The following is a 12,128-nucleotide window of genomic DNA, read 5'->3' on the forward strand; positions in this document are numbered from 1 at the left end:
TACCTTTTCTTCTTTGTGTTGAGAACGTCTTATATTTCGTATGGGCTGTTTTGTGCATTGTAGTCTCGTCCCTCGGGGCATCATACATTGTCGCGTCGGTTGTCTCTCTTGGTCTCCGTTCGCCCTATTTCTTGTGAAACATTTTCTTTTGTACAATTCACTATTTGTGCTTGGCAAGCTCATCACTAATTCTCGCTTTGTTAATTCCATTCCATCTTCTTTTTCACTATCGCTATCGCTATCGCTGCCAAATATGGCATTTCTGAGTCTCTTACTCTTCTTCTCCATTTCACTATGTGTGTCCCTGGACCTATCAGGCTGTCGTTCGATACCCCCATAGTTTCTGAAATCAACAATATCATCGTAGTAGCTCAGATCTACCAATCTTTCGTCGGAACATTCATTAAAGAAGAAACGAAGGTTGTTCTCCATTTCCTTGTCCAATTCAATTTCTGGTAGTATGCTTGCGTTTTCTGTTAGACACAAAATAACTCATATTAGTCAACAATTTACTCTTAGTACAATTTTCAATACTAATGTTTTGGCTTACCTCAAAATTTGTTCGGCACTTTAAATTCTGTCGGATTCCAGTTCCCTCGTAAGCGATATAGAAATCTATCCCATCCGGTATATATTTTGGGAACCCTTTAAATCTTCTGTTTGGATTCTTGAATTCAACTTCAAATTTTATATACCCTTTCGTCAGTATGGCTTTCAGTTGTATCAACGCGAAGAATTCTTGAGCCCCGAACCTTCTATTAAATTCATTTTGTAAATGGTGCGCTCTTGTAAAGATTAACCAGAACGAAATTGGAAGTTGTCCCGGTGCAATTTGCCACCACTCCAATAATTGCGCAATTTCTTTGCTCAATGGAATTGCACTCCCGCAACTTAATTGTGAATAAGCCATTACTACTTCATCTTCTTCGACTTTTATTTCAAATTCATACACTTCGTCTCAAATCTCTCGAGTACTAAAATTTTATGTAATTCTTTAAGTGACCATCGCCGCGGCTTCGTGTGTTCGTTGTATTTGTCACATTCTTTCCACCTCACCAAGTCTACGATCGTCATCGAGTTTTCTTCTTCTTGATTATCTTTCGCCTGTATAATACGATCGTTTCAACCTGGAAAAAAAAATAAAAAAAAGGGTCAGATAGCTCAAAAACCGGGTTCACGGGGCCAAATCAGTGCGACACAGGCACAGTGCCCCTCCTTTACTGGCGCGCACCAGATCGTGTTTGTTATTTTCACTTTTAAATTTTGGCGCAGCCAGCACAGCGTTTCTTCTTCCACATTCGTTTTTTTTTTTCAATTCCAGAGCTTCCTCCAAACTATATACAAACCAAACCAAATCTATTTTTATACCGAGATTAATGGCGTGAGATAGTTCCTGCTTGTTAACGAGTAGACTAAAAACAGGTATGTGTTTTTATGCATGGCGTTAGAAATATAGCGATAGTTGGTCGTTTTCATGCTCGCTGCCGGTTCCCTTAAGGAACTTGTGTATACATGCCAGGTATATCTATATAGCAGCTTTCCAATCTTGCTGTGTCAGGCAAGATGCAAAAAGTTATTTTCAAGGCATCCAAGTAACAGGGCGAGCTTTTTGAAGAAGCCGTTTATTTCGTGATCTTTCTGATCAGTTTTACTGGTGCGATAGTTAAGATGGGATGAAGAAGATGAGAAGAAGAGTTACCTGAAACCAGAGGACCGTATAAATAAACAAACACAGTACTAACCTTTTTTCGTCTTCGAAACCAACGACGGCACAGTACGGAAACTCGATGATCCCTGTCACAATGGTGTAGTAGTTTTGGTAGAACGGTGGTGTTTACTGGTTTTGGTTAGTGTTATTATCACGTTCCTTCTGTTTATATAGTTTTTCCCTTTCCCGATCTTGCGCTGATCCGGTATCTCAGTCCTGATATAATTCTACCATCCAAACCGACTTAAGGTGGGAGACTCGATTATAATCCTTATCCAATCCCAATTTATTTTTGGAGTCCTAGTTTTCTATGATATTTTCACGTATGCACTGATGCACATCTTCTAGTTATGTAAGGATACTAGGAATTGCTCACATGCAAACATAATTATTAGTTGCATGGATGTACTTTTCACTTCCTCAATTTGTTTCGTACCACCTAATATGTATTAGTGTTCTATTCCCTACAATTCCATATGTGCAATTTTTGCACTCCACGTCAATTTTTGCTATTCATCAGTTTATATTTCTTTATGTCCACATCTCACGTTACCCGTGTTCATATTTGGGAACAAATTTTAGACTATTGTACATTTTTCAAATTCCAATTATTTTGTTCACAATAATTCACGAATTTTTCGCGACAGTCCATTTTTCTATCATTTCCTTTCGCATGATACTCCGTTATACATTACACTCACTCTTTTATTATTCCATTTTTTCCTTTATTTTTCTTCTTTTCTTTGCCATATGAACTTTGTTCGCATGCCAAAGAGGGGGCGGTGTTTCGACCCCCACCTACGTGGCAAACGTCCATTAGTAGGGGTCTCCACTTTATTCGTTTAATCGACAGGGCTAAAGCCCAATTTGCAATATCATTGATCAATGTACAGGCCTATTAACTCATGTGTATAGAGCTGAACTCTAGCCACATGGCTTGCCACTTACGTACATTAATTTATGTCTAGATTTGTTTCATATCAAAGAGATAATCATCAATTAAGAGTCAGGTTCAATTACAATTACTTAAGCTACAAGAATACTTGAGCTATAAGAAGTCTCTACTCTACCTATATAAATACTAAACTATTTTTCATACAGAACTACGTTCTTGAGACTTGATCCCATCGATAATTTGGGTACGTAGGCAACCGAAAGGTACAGTCTCATCATTCTCTCGATCATCATCACTTTTTTCACTACTTCTCTACGTTATTCATCTATTTCGTCATCACTTAGTGTTTTTATCATATTTGGTCGAAACAACATGCTTGAAGAAAAACTTGAAACTATTCAAGAAGTGTACAGGACTAGAGGTAAATATGAGTAAAAGTAAGTTGTTTTGCTTAGGAATGGAGTGAAATGTGATAACAGAGGTTCAGGCAATACTAGAGTTTCAAGAAGGTACACTACCAATTAAGTACCTAGGGCTGCCACTGATAACTACAAGGCTAACATCTGTGGATTATGGTCATATGATAACAAAGCTCGCAGATAGGGTGTAGAGTTGGAAGGGAAATACATTGATCGAATTCCGCTGGATTTAGAGTTAGGATTAGAAAGTGAGAAAAAAAAAGAACTAACTGCGTTCGCCCTCCCAACTAACTCTGTCACTCTCACTAGTGGTTGTCTTTCTCCCAGCGCTCTCTCTTTCTCCCTGGCAAAGCTATCTCCTTCTCTCGTTCTCCCTCCCAACCCTCTCTCTTTCGCGCGCAAGAAGTTTAAGGTATATTCTTTTTCTTTTTTTTAAAAAAAAGCTTAAATTGTTAGGGTTAGTCGAAATTAAGTTATAGATTTGTTTTCCTTTATTGTTTTCCTATAAAAAAATGTTATAGTTTATTCTATATTTTTGCTTGATTATGTAAGTTTATTATTGGCTATTGAGGTTTGAGCTGCTTGTAATTTCATTTTTATGTTTCTGATTGTGGCATCTCATACCAATAAAAAAAGTAAGAAATAAGTACATCAGAAGGAGTCTTGGACTGTGTTGGTAAAGGTTGTTACTTGTTACAGCCAATCCAAAGTACTGTCCACCTGATGTACAGTATGGGTTAGGCATGTTATTCTTCAAGGAACTACAAAGTGGTCAACCAAAGAAAACCTTGGAGTAACTAACTTTATTACCTTCCTTTGCTCTGTTTCTTTTCATTACTTGCATCTATATGATTCATGTACATTGGTTCTAATGACAAGTTTTACTAACACACACAACTAGAAATTACATTCTTTTTTGTTGTGCAGGTGTAAAACCTACACATGACTTTGACACAGAGAAAGCAATTGTTTTATACCAGGTATTTCTGAATCACAAGCCTTCTCAAGATTCTCACCGATGACTGTTTTAGTTAATTTCCCTGAAGTTGGTTTCATTGGATATATGGTAGCCTGGAACATATCCACCTGAAGCTAATGGATCTACCACACAGGAGGGAAACTCAAAGTACATATTGGTGCTATCATTTGCTACAACTATACCTTCTTTTTTTGGAGAAAATTTGTAGTCTAGCTTTTTCCCCTTTTCAGTACTATGGATAAATTGGTTAGAAAGGAATAGGGAACGGCTTGAAGGGAAGAGTGATAAGTTTTTTGTCTTAGTAATGTCCCAAATGGTTGAGGGTGGACATTCCTTTGAGTTGTTTGTTTTTTGATCAGGCAGAACTTATGTTTAAGGAAGATTTGTTAGAATAGTTGTATCAACACAACAACTAAAGTAGAACAGAAGGAATAGTAGACAAGGACAGAAGGACAGAATTAACAGGTAATACCCAAGGCACGGATTAGGCTGTCCTTAAGGAAAGATTTCGCCCCTTCCAATGGTGCAGAAAGGCAACAGTGGCGTCTTCCTCACAAGATTCAATGGTTAACAAACACTGACTTTGCACTAGAGCAGGACTACCCTCTAGAACGACAATATAACTCTCGGCTCTACGGGGAAGAGAAGAAGAATAGGATAGGTTATAGTTTCTGTTTTTCTGAGATGAGTTTCTGATCTGTTAAAGTCTATTCCCTCTATGGACTCACAATCCTATTTATAGAGGTTAGGTTAGTCTCCTAAATAGATAAGGAAGAGAGACCAACTCCTAACAGAACACCAAAACTTGCTGTTCAAGAAAAAAGCAAAACAAGTTTAGGCAATTGGTCAAACCACTACCCACAACAGTAAGCTCAAGCCCAAGCCTGAACCCGATCCGATGTGGTGGATAACCAATGTGGGACTATCTATTATGCACTAAAGTGGAGAGAACACTATTTGTTCATCTCCTCCACTTTGCACACACACACTAGTATTTAGAAATACACAAGAGATTCCAACAATCCTCCACTATTTCAAAATACTAATAGTCCCCCACTATTTTGGAATAGGATATTACAAAAGAAAAGGGTTAACTAAATGCCAGAGAGAATCGAAAAAACAATGCATAAGATACTGGTGCTTTACGGGCTTGAACCAGTCATAGGATAACATGTCTTTTAATACGTGAAAGTGGTGGATTAAAAAATCTTTGAACCAACATTCCCTTGTAGTAAAATAGATCACATGCACCAACATTGCTCTTTCATTATATGCCTGTTCTGTGGTGTTGCACTTTTTGGCCCTTGCGCTGCCTGTGTTCTATGAATGCTCTAGAGTACTTGCCCGTATACTTATAAGAACCAACCCAGTTCTAAATTCACGTAGGTGGATATCCATCAAGCGTACATTGCAATTAAAATACACTATCTCATTATAAAATAGACTATGGATTCCAATAAGAGTAAAATAACTCATCCTTACTCATTGCAATTCTAGTTATACAAAGTATACTATACCATCTCGCCATAGGGTGGGACATCTCGTAAATAAATAAGACGATAGTACTGTAGGACGACGAAGTGACTTGTTTTTCCCTTTGAACCTACTTCATGGGATCTCCAATCACATAGGTAGGGTTGCCGTCAGTGTTGCCCTATATATGGGCATAAGTCCCATCCCCCTCGACGTATAACCACTTGCCTCCAAAGAAGTGGTGTGGTCAGACATGTGGCCAAACTAAGTCCAACCTAACATAATCTCTAGCAGCTGCTTGATTAAGTTATATCTCAAACTTATGTATATACATTTCCCATTACACATATTTCTTTATGTCTTAGCTATTGCAATGAGACAGTTGCAAAGTATAGACACATCAGGAGGCTGTTTAGAGCCAATGGGAAGATTTGCCAAGAGGTTCCTAACCCACTCAACATCATCACATGTCTTTTATAAGGCGATTAGCTTGGATAATATCCAAGACACTTAATTTCCACCAAGGGTAAACACATAAACATTACTGGATCCAGTTTATAATACATTACCCTCCAACAATGATGGAAATCTACTAAATATAAGTCCATAATCAATGGCTCCGCTATAGTACTTGGATAAACTGACAATATACATCCAATGTTTCTTATAAGAACAATGGGTTATCAACTCAGTATGCCATTAATGTAGGCAATGTCATGTCTCACATATATCATTCATCAAGTACAATAGGCTACCAATGATATTGACATATTTAGTATGAGAAAACACAAGTAGATTATTTTTCATAAGATGGATATTTGCCATAAAAGGTGTTAACGCATGCTTATTATCAGAATACCCATACTTTTCAATGAAAAATATTTTTACTACGCGCTGTGGGCTTCAACCATATTCAAACGTCAACATTTTGACAACTAAATATAGCAGTTACAAAAATGAGTTTAACAACATAATGAACAATCGTTTTCAATGACGATCTATTATGTGTTTCAAATAGGAATTTCTCTGTCTCATACACATTCTCAATGCTAGCACTCATGATATTAAATCATCTAAACAAAGAGAGATTAACACATATAAATGGCATGAGCAATTCAACAACATATTAGTGTCATATAAATGTCAAAGTACCGTTGTTGATAAAGGTGTGTCTTTACTCTAAAGAAAAGACACACCTTTATCAACAACGGTACTTTGACATTTATATGACACTAATATGTTGTTGAATTGCTCATGCCATTTATAGGCACTTGAATAAACTCATACAAAGATTTAACTAAATTGTATACCTTCAGCTCATCACCTGGTACTACTTGGTATTGTAGTTCCGCACAACTACTCAACTAGAGTCTTTAGAATTATGTAGAAGAAATTCTAGTTACATGAGCAAGGTTTCAAAGTAGTATAAATCTTATCTCTGATTGAAACCCCTTGGCTATTATTATTAGCCTTGTATTTTGCAATACAACTATCACGTTTTAGTTTTCTCTTGAATATCCAATTCAACCTATAGATCTCCTAATAAAACAAGAGTCCAGTTTAGAGGAGTTATATCCTTCAAAAAAGGACACTTCTCATAGACAGACAACTTCCTTATAGGTTAATAAATCTTCCTCAAGAAACATATAAACATTATCACCGTGAATGGTGGATATACTCACTGGTAGTCTTCCAAATTTCTTGTTCAGAAATTATGGGATCCTCTTACATAGTTCATTAAGAACATCCAACCACTCTATGCCAATTTCACAGAAAGCACATCCTCAAATAAAATTAGCATATAAGACATTCAATAATAGTGTGGTATCTACAAGATTGTTATCACGCATGACAACTAAAACAAACATCACTATTATGAGTTTCACCAATGAACATCTACTAGGTAGTTATAGGCCTCAAAAATATTTCTTTTAGATTCATTCACAATAGCCTTGGCAAGACACCCCCCACATTTTGAAACATTTTTGGATAGACCCAAGACCTTTCCATACTTTGTAGTTCAGTGTCTTTCCAATTATCTTGTGAGATGAACTATGGTAAAACAATGTCATGCATATGGGTCACCACCCCCCCACAGTTCAATGGTTACTCAACCTAATCAAACTTACATGCAAAACACATTACACCGCTACAAACACTAAATGAAACAACAACAATAATATGCACTCTTATGACAAGAATATACTTTACTCAAGTCTATGCTTATGGATCATATTAAACATAGTCATATTATGTTCATGCTATCTATATGAAAGGAAATCCACAAGTGATTCAAATAAATTGTAAAGAATAGAAGAATTAGATGAAAAAGGTTTTACCCAAGATAATATCATTATCATTCTTCTTTTCATCATTCAACATTCCAACTTACATAGAGAGACAATCTACGCACTTGTACATCACCTTGGCTATTTATTCATAATCATAGGAGGATAATGCCTAATAAGACAATCCACAAGTGTTACATCTCCTTGTCTAAAATAGTCACTGGAGGATATTGTCTAAGAAGACAATCCATAACCTTACATCTCCTTGACTAAATTAGGTTTAGGAGGATATTGATTATTTCCCATATTGTTTCCTCTCGTAGAAAACGATGCTCATTACTTAATAATATATGACATGGTTAAACTTCATGCCTATGTTAAATAATGCATTCATGCCAAACATGATCAATATCATATCATAGGTTCAGGAAAAGTAAACTTTAATTGTACCCCTCACAACAAAAAGTATACGATATTATACAAATTTAGCCACTGAATATGCAAAACAACTGAGGACTTCACCTCCTCTTTTTACATGAGCTCAAACAAGATAGGATACCCTATCAACAAGACCTCAAGTACTACCACAACATTTAATGGCTCAACCCATTAATGTCTTCAACTAGAAAAATTTACCAATAAACTATCATCAAGTTTAAAGTAAATCCACGATGATTAATATCTAAAACTAGCATGCTATACAACTTTAACATATGCTATATTGGATATAAGCTATAAGTTACTCCATCTAACATGTGTTTTTACAATAGTACAATTATAACCATCGTCTAACAACACGTACACTCAATAGAGGTAAGCAATTATGCATTGAATACATTATAATTACTATCCAAGATTTGAGTGTGGTTGATATTAACTATCTTAAGGTCTCTCTTAGACCATCTACATACATCTACATATGTACAAAGAATATTAATATCAAACTACTTCTAGTCAAACCAATTAATATCTTAGTGATAAACACATATAATATGTTGACTAGGTTATTAAAGAAGTTTAAGCTTAGGGATTTCCCTCCTAAGAAAAACTAGCATGAAACTCAAGGAAAGAATATCACCATATAATCAAACCAAAAGAATTGCAAAGAGTGAAATAATACGATACCTAACCGATTGAAAAACCGGATTACCATATTTTCCTCCTTCTAGAAAAACAGTTCAAAAGAACTGTAATTTTGAACCAGCTCAGGACGAATTGGGTATCAAGCCTTATACCACTGGAAAGCTCTTTGAATAAGCTATCCAACACAAGAAGCGGATTGCAAAACCGAGCTCTGAGCTGAAAGTTACATCAGTTTCCGTAACGAGTGATGCAGCTGTCAAAAAGACGAACTTTGACGTTTTTCTTGATAGAAATCTCATATTTGACTCCCACAAACATAGGAGAAAGGTCTACAACCATATAGGGTTTGATAAACCACAAAAGATCAATAAATATTCAATCTTTAATTGGTTTCCCTAACAAAAACGAAATTATTAGAAATTTTTTAAAGTCATAACCCAATAATACAAACAATAACTCAAAGTAAAAGACTTATCTTTTGATTGCCGTATTAAAGCACTCTCCTTTGTTCTACTACGAAAAAATTCTTTCCTTAAAATTGTTAGAATAGTTGTATCAACATAGCAACTAAAGTAGAACAGAAGGAACAGTAGACAAGGACAGAAGGACAGAATTAACAGGTAATAACCAAGGCGCGGATTAGGCTGTCCTTAAGGAAAGATTTCGCCCCTTCCAATGGTGCAGAAAGGTAACAATGGTGTCTTCTTCACAGGATTCAATGGTTAACAGCAGCCTGACTTTGCACTAGAACAGACTACCCTCTAGAACAACAATATAACTCTCTCTGGCGGCTACAGGAAGAAGAGAAAAAGAATAGGATATGTTATAGTTTTTGTTTCTCTGAGATGAGTTTCTGATCTGTTAAAGTCTATCCCCTCTATGGACTCACAGTCCTATTTATAGAGATTAGGTCAGTCTCCTAAATAGAAAAGGAAGAGAGACCAACTCCTAATAGAACACCAAAACTTGCTGCTCAAGAAAAAAGCAAAACAAGTTTAGGCAATTGGTCAAACCACTACCCACAACAGTAAGCCCAAGCCCAAGCCTGAACCCGACCAAATGTGGTGGATAACCAATGTAAGACTATCTATTATGCACTAAAGTGGAGAGAACACTATTTGTTCATCTCCTCCACTTTGCACACACACACACTAGTATTTAGAAATACACAAGAGATTCCAACAAGATTGTATCTTCTTTTTGGCATTCATACATGCTTCTGTATAGAGGGAAAAAAAAACGAGGTGTGTGTTTGGGGGTCGTGGTCTGAAAAAATCCTTTACCTAGCATGGGAACATATGAAATATGTGTCGATGTATCTGAAAAATCAGAGATATGTATTAGAAACTCAGGTACCATATATCGGTATTTTGGTATTTCCATTATATAGCCACCACCTTTTTTCCCCACTTTTAGTGGAACTTCAGCAATTTGATATGTTTGAAGATATTGTTCTTTGGGCCTTGTCACCTAGGTAGAATCTGTACAGGGTGGCCTCATTACAATTTTGTATAGTTATGTCTGGTCTTACCTCTTACACACTTTCATCAGTCGCCACTGTATTCATCTCAGAATACTTGCAATTGTTTTTATGCTGATCATTTTTTTGGATGTCACATGTTATATATCTTATCAGAGTTCAGCTCTTAAAAGTACTAGAGACCCGAAAAACTATGCTACAAAAAGAACAAGGCATATGGCATTTGCACGTGTTGTAGCTGCAGGTTTTGAAATGGATCACATAGTACACTTAATATCTTTCGGGAATGCTTTGGAACCACCCGTTTAATGTAAGTGTTTCTTTATATATATATTTTTTCTCCTCGGGATATAAACATGTCATGCTATTTATTCTTTCACTGATTAGAAATTGGCTGCAGTCATTTGTTTGGACTTCAAACTTAATCTACCAATGATTCCATCTATGTGTTGCAACAGGGATGCATGCATAAAGCTTGTGCAGCTATGGAAGGAAAAGCATGAAATTGGCCAATGGCTTGAAATTGATTCAACTAGATTGTGGTGGGACTCTCCTACTTAAATTCTTCCTCAAAATGTCTATATCATTGCTGACTTGCCTTAATGTTCATACTGTTTTCATAATGAACAAGTTCTTTAACAGGAGAATGGAGTAAAATATAGGAGATTAGTTCTTGAGGTAAGTTATCAATGCTTCTATTTGACTACCTGGCATGATTTTGTTGTGATCACCATAACCTATTTTGTAGTGAATCTCCCATGCATGCTGCTGCTACCTATGACAAAAATAGTGGGTTAAATTATTAGGGGGCATTGGGTCTTAATGGTTCTTGACACATACCATCAATGGAAGTGTACTGGTTAGACTCTTTAAAAGATTTTTGAGGGCCACGGATCCATCTTTTAAATTATTAGTAAACACATGAGTGTAGTCTTTATTTATTGTATTTTTCATTGTATATTTGATTCTATCTTGAAAATAATGAGAATGAAACAAATGCATTTTTAGTGCGATCAAGACATCAAATATGTCCAAAAGAAAGAGAAAGATGAATCCAAATCCAAATTGGAACTGTGTGGCAGTAAGTTTAGTTTCTTTGGAATACAATACAAAATATCTTCCAATTTGTGTATGTGTTAATGCAAGTATTAATTACGTGTAGTTGCCCACAACAACAAGGGGGGATTGTATGTGGATATTATGTATTGCACTTTATGTGAGATTTAGTAGAGGATTCTGGTCCACCACTCAAAAAGAAGGTGACTGTAAAGTAACATTATTTTTCATATAGTCTTAGCTAGCTTATAAATTGGTGCACGTGTAAATATGGTAGGCAATGCATTGCCTGCATTATTCATTTTCATAATATTTATAATATATTTTCGTCGAACAGGTACTGGAGTTCTCTAGCAAGAAAAGTTACACCACTGAAATAGATGAAGTTCGTCTTGAATTCATCGACTTTATCCAACAATTCATAATTAGTTTCAAAAGTGACTTCTTGTGTCACTTAAAAAGTGACACAAAAATCCCTTCCTTTAGTAGTGATGCGACTTTCTTTGCTATGCACCTAATAGGGGATGGAAACAACACAAGTATGTGGCAAGATCCTTGGCACCCAGCAGGAATTCTTAAGGAATATGATAAGAGCCCAAAACTGTAGTTTTAACCCTGTAACAGTTATACTTTTAGACCAATTATGTGAGTAATAATTAAGAGTTAACACTGATTACGTGTTTTATGCATTTCAGGTTTCAAAGTCCATTATGTGCAGAAATGTGCCACTTTAGTGAGATAAAGGAG

General features: G+C 36.0%; 1 long non-coding RNA gene across 2 annotated transcripts; it reads left to right on the plus strand.

Moving 5' to 3' along the window:
* On the plus strand, window positions 1-11,715 carry LOC147503799 (uncharacterized). Of its 2 annotated transcripts, XR_015192836.1 has the most exons (5): window positions 1-3,434; window positions 3,950-4,002; window positions 4,093-4,148; window positions 10,482-10,635; window positions 10,784-11,715. It is a non-coding gene; the product is annotated as an uncharacterized LOC147503799 (long non-coding RNA). The 2 variants fall into 2 exon arrangements; XR_015192835.1 differs by having other exon boundaries at window positions 10,482-11,715.
* Window positions 11,716-12,128: the final 413 nt, after the last annotated feature.

The sequence above is a fragment of the Coptis chinensis genome, chromosome 4, assembly GCF_015680905.1.
Source record: "Coptis chinensis isolate HL-2020 chromosome 4, ASM1568090v1, whole genome shotgun sequence".
In the NCBI taxonomy this organism is placed as follows: domain Eukaryota; kingdom Viridiplantae; phylum Streptophyta; class Magnoliopsida; order Ranunculales; family Ranunculaceae; genus Coptis; species Coptis chinensis.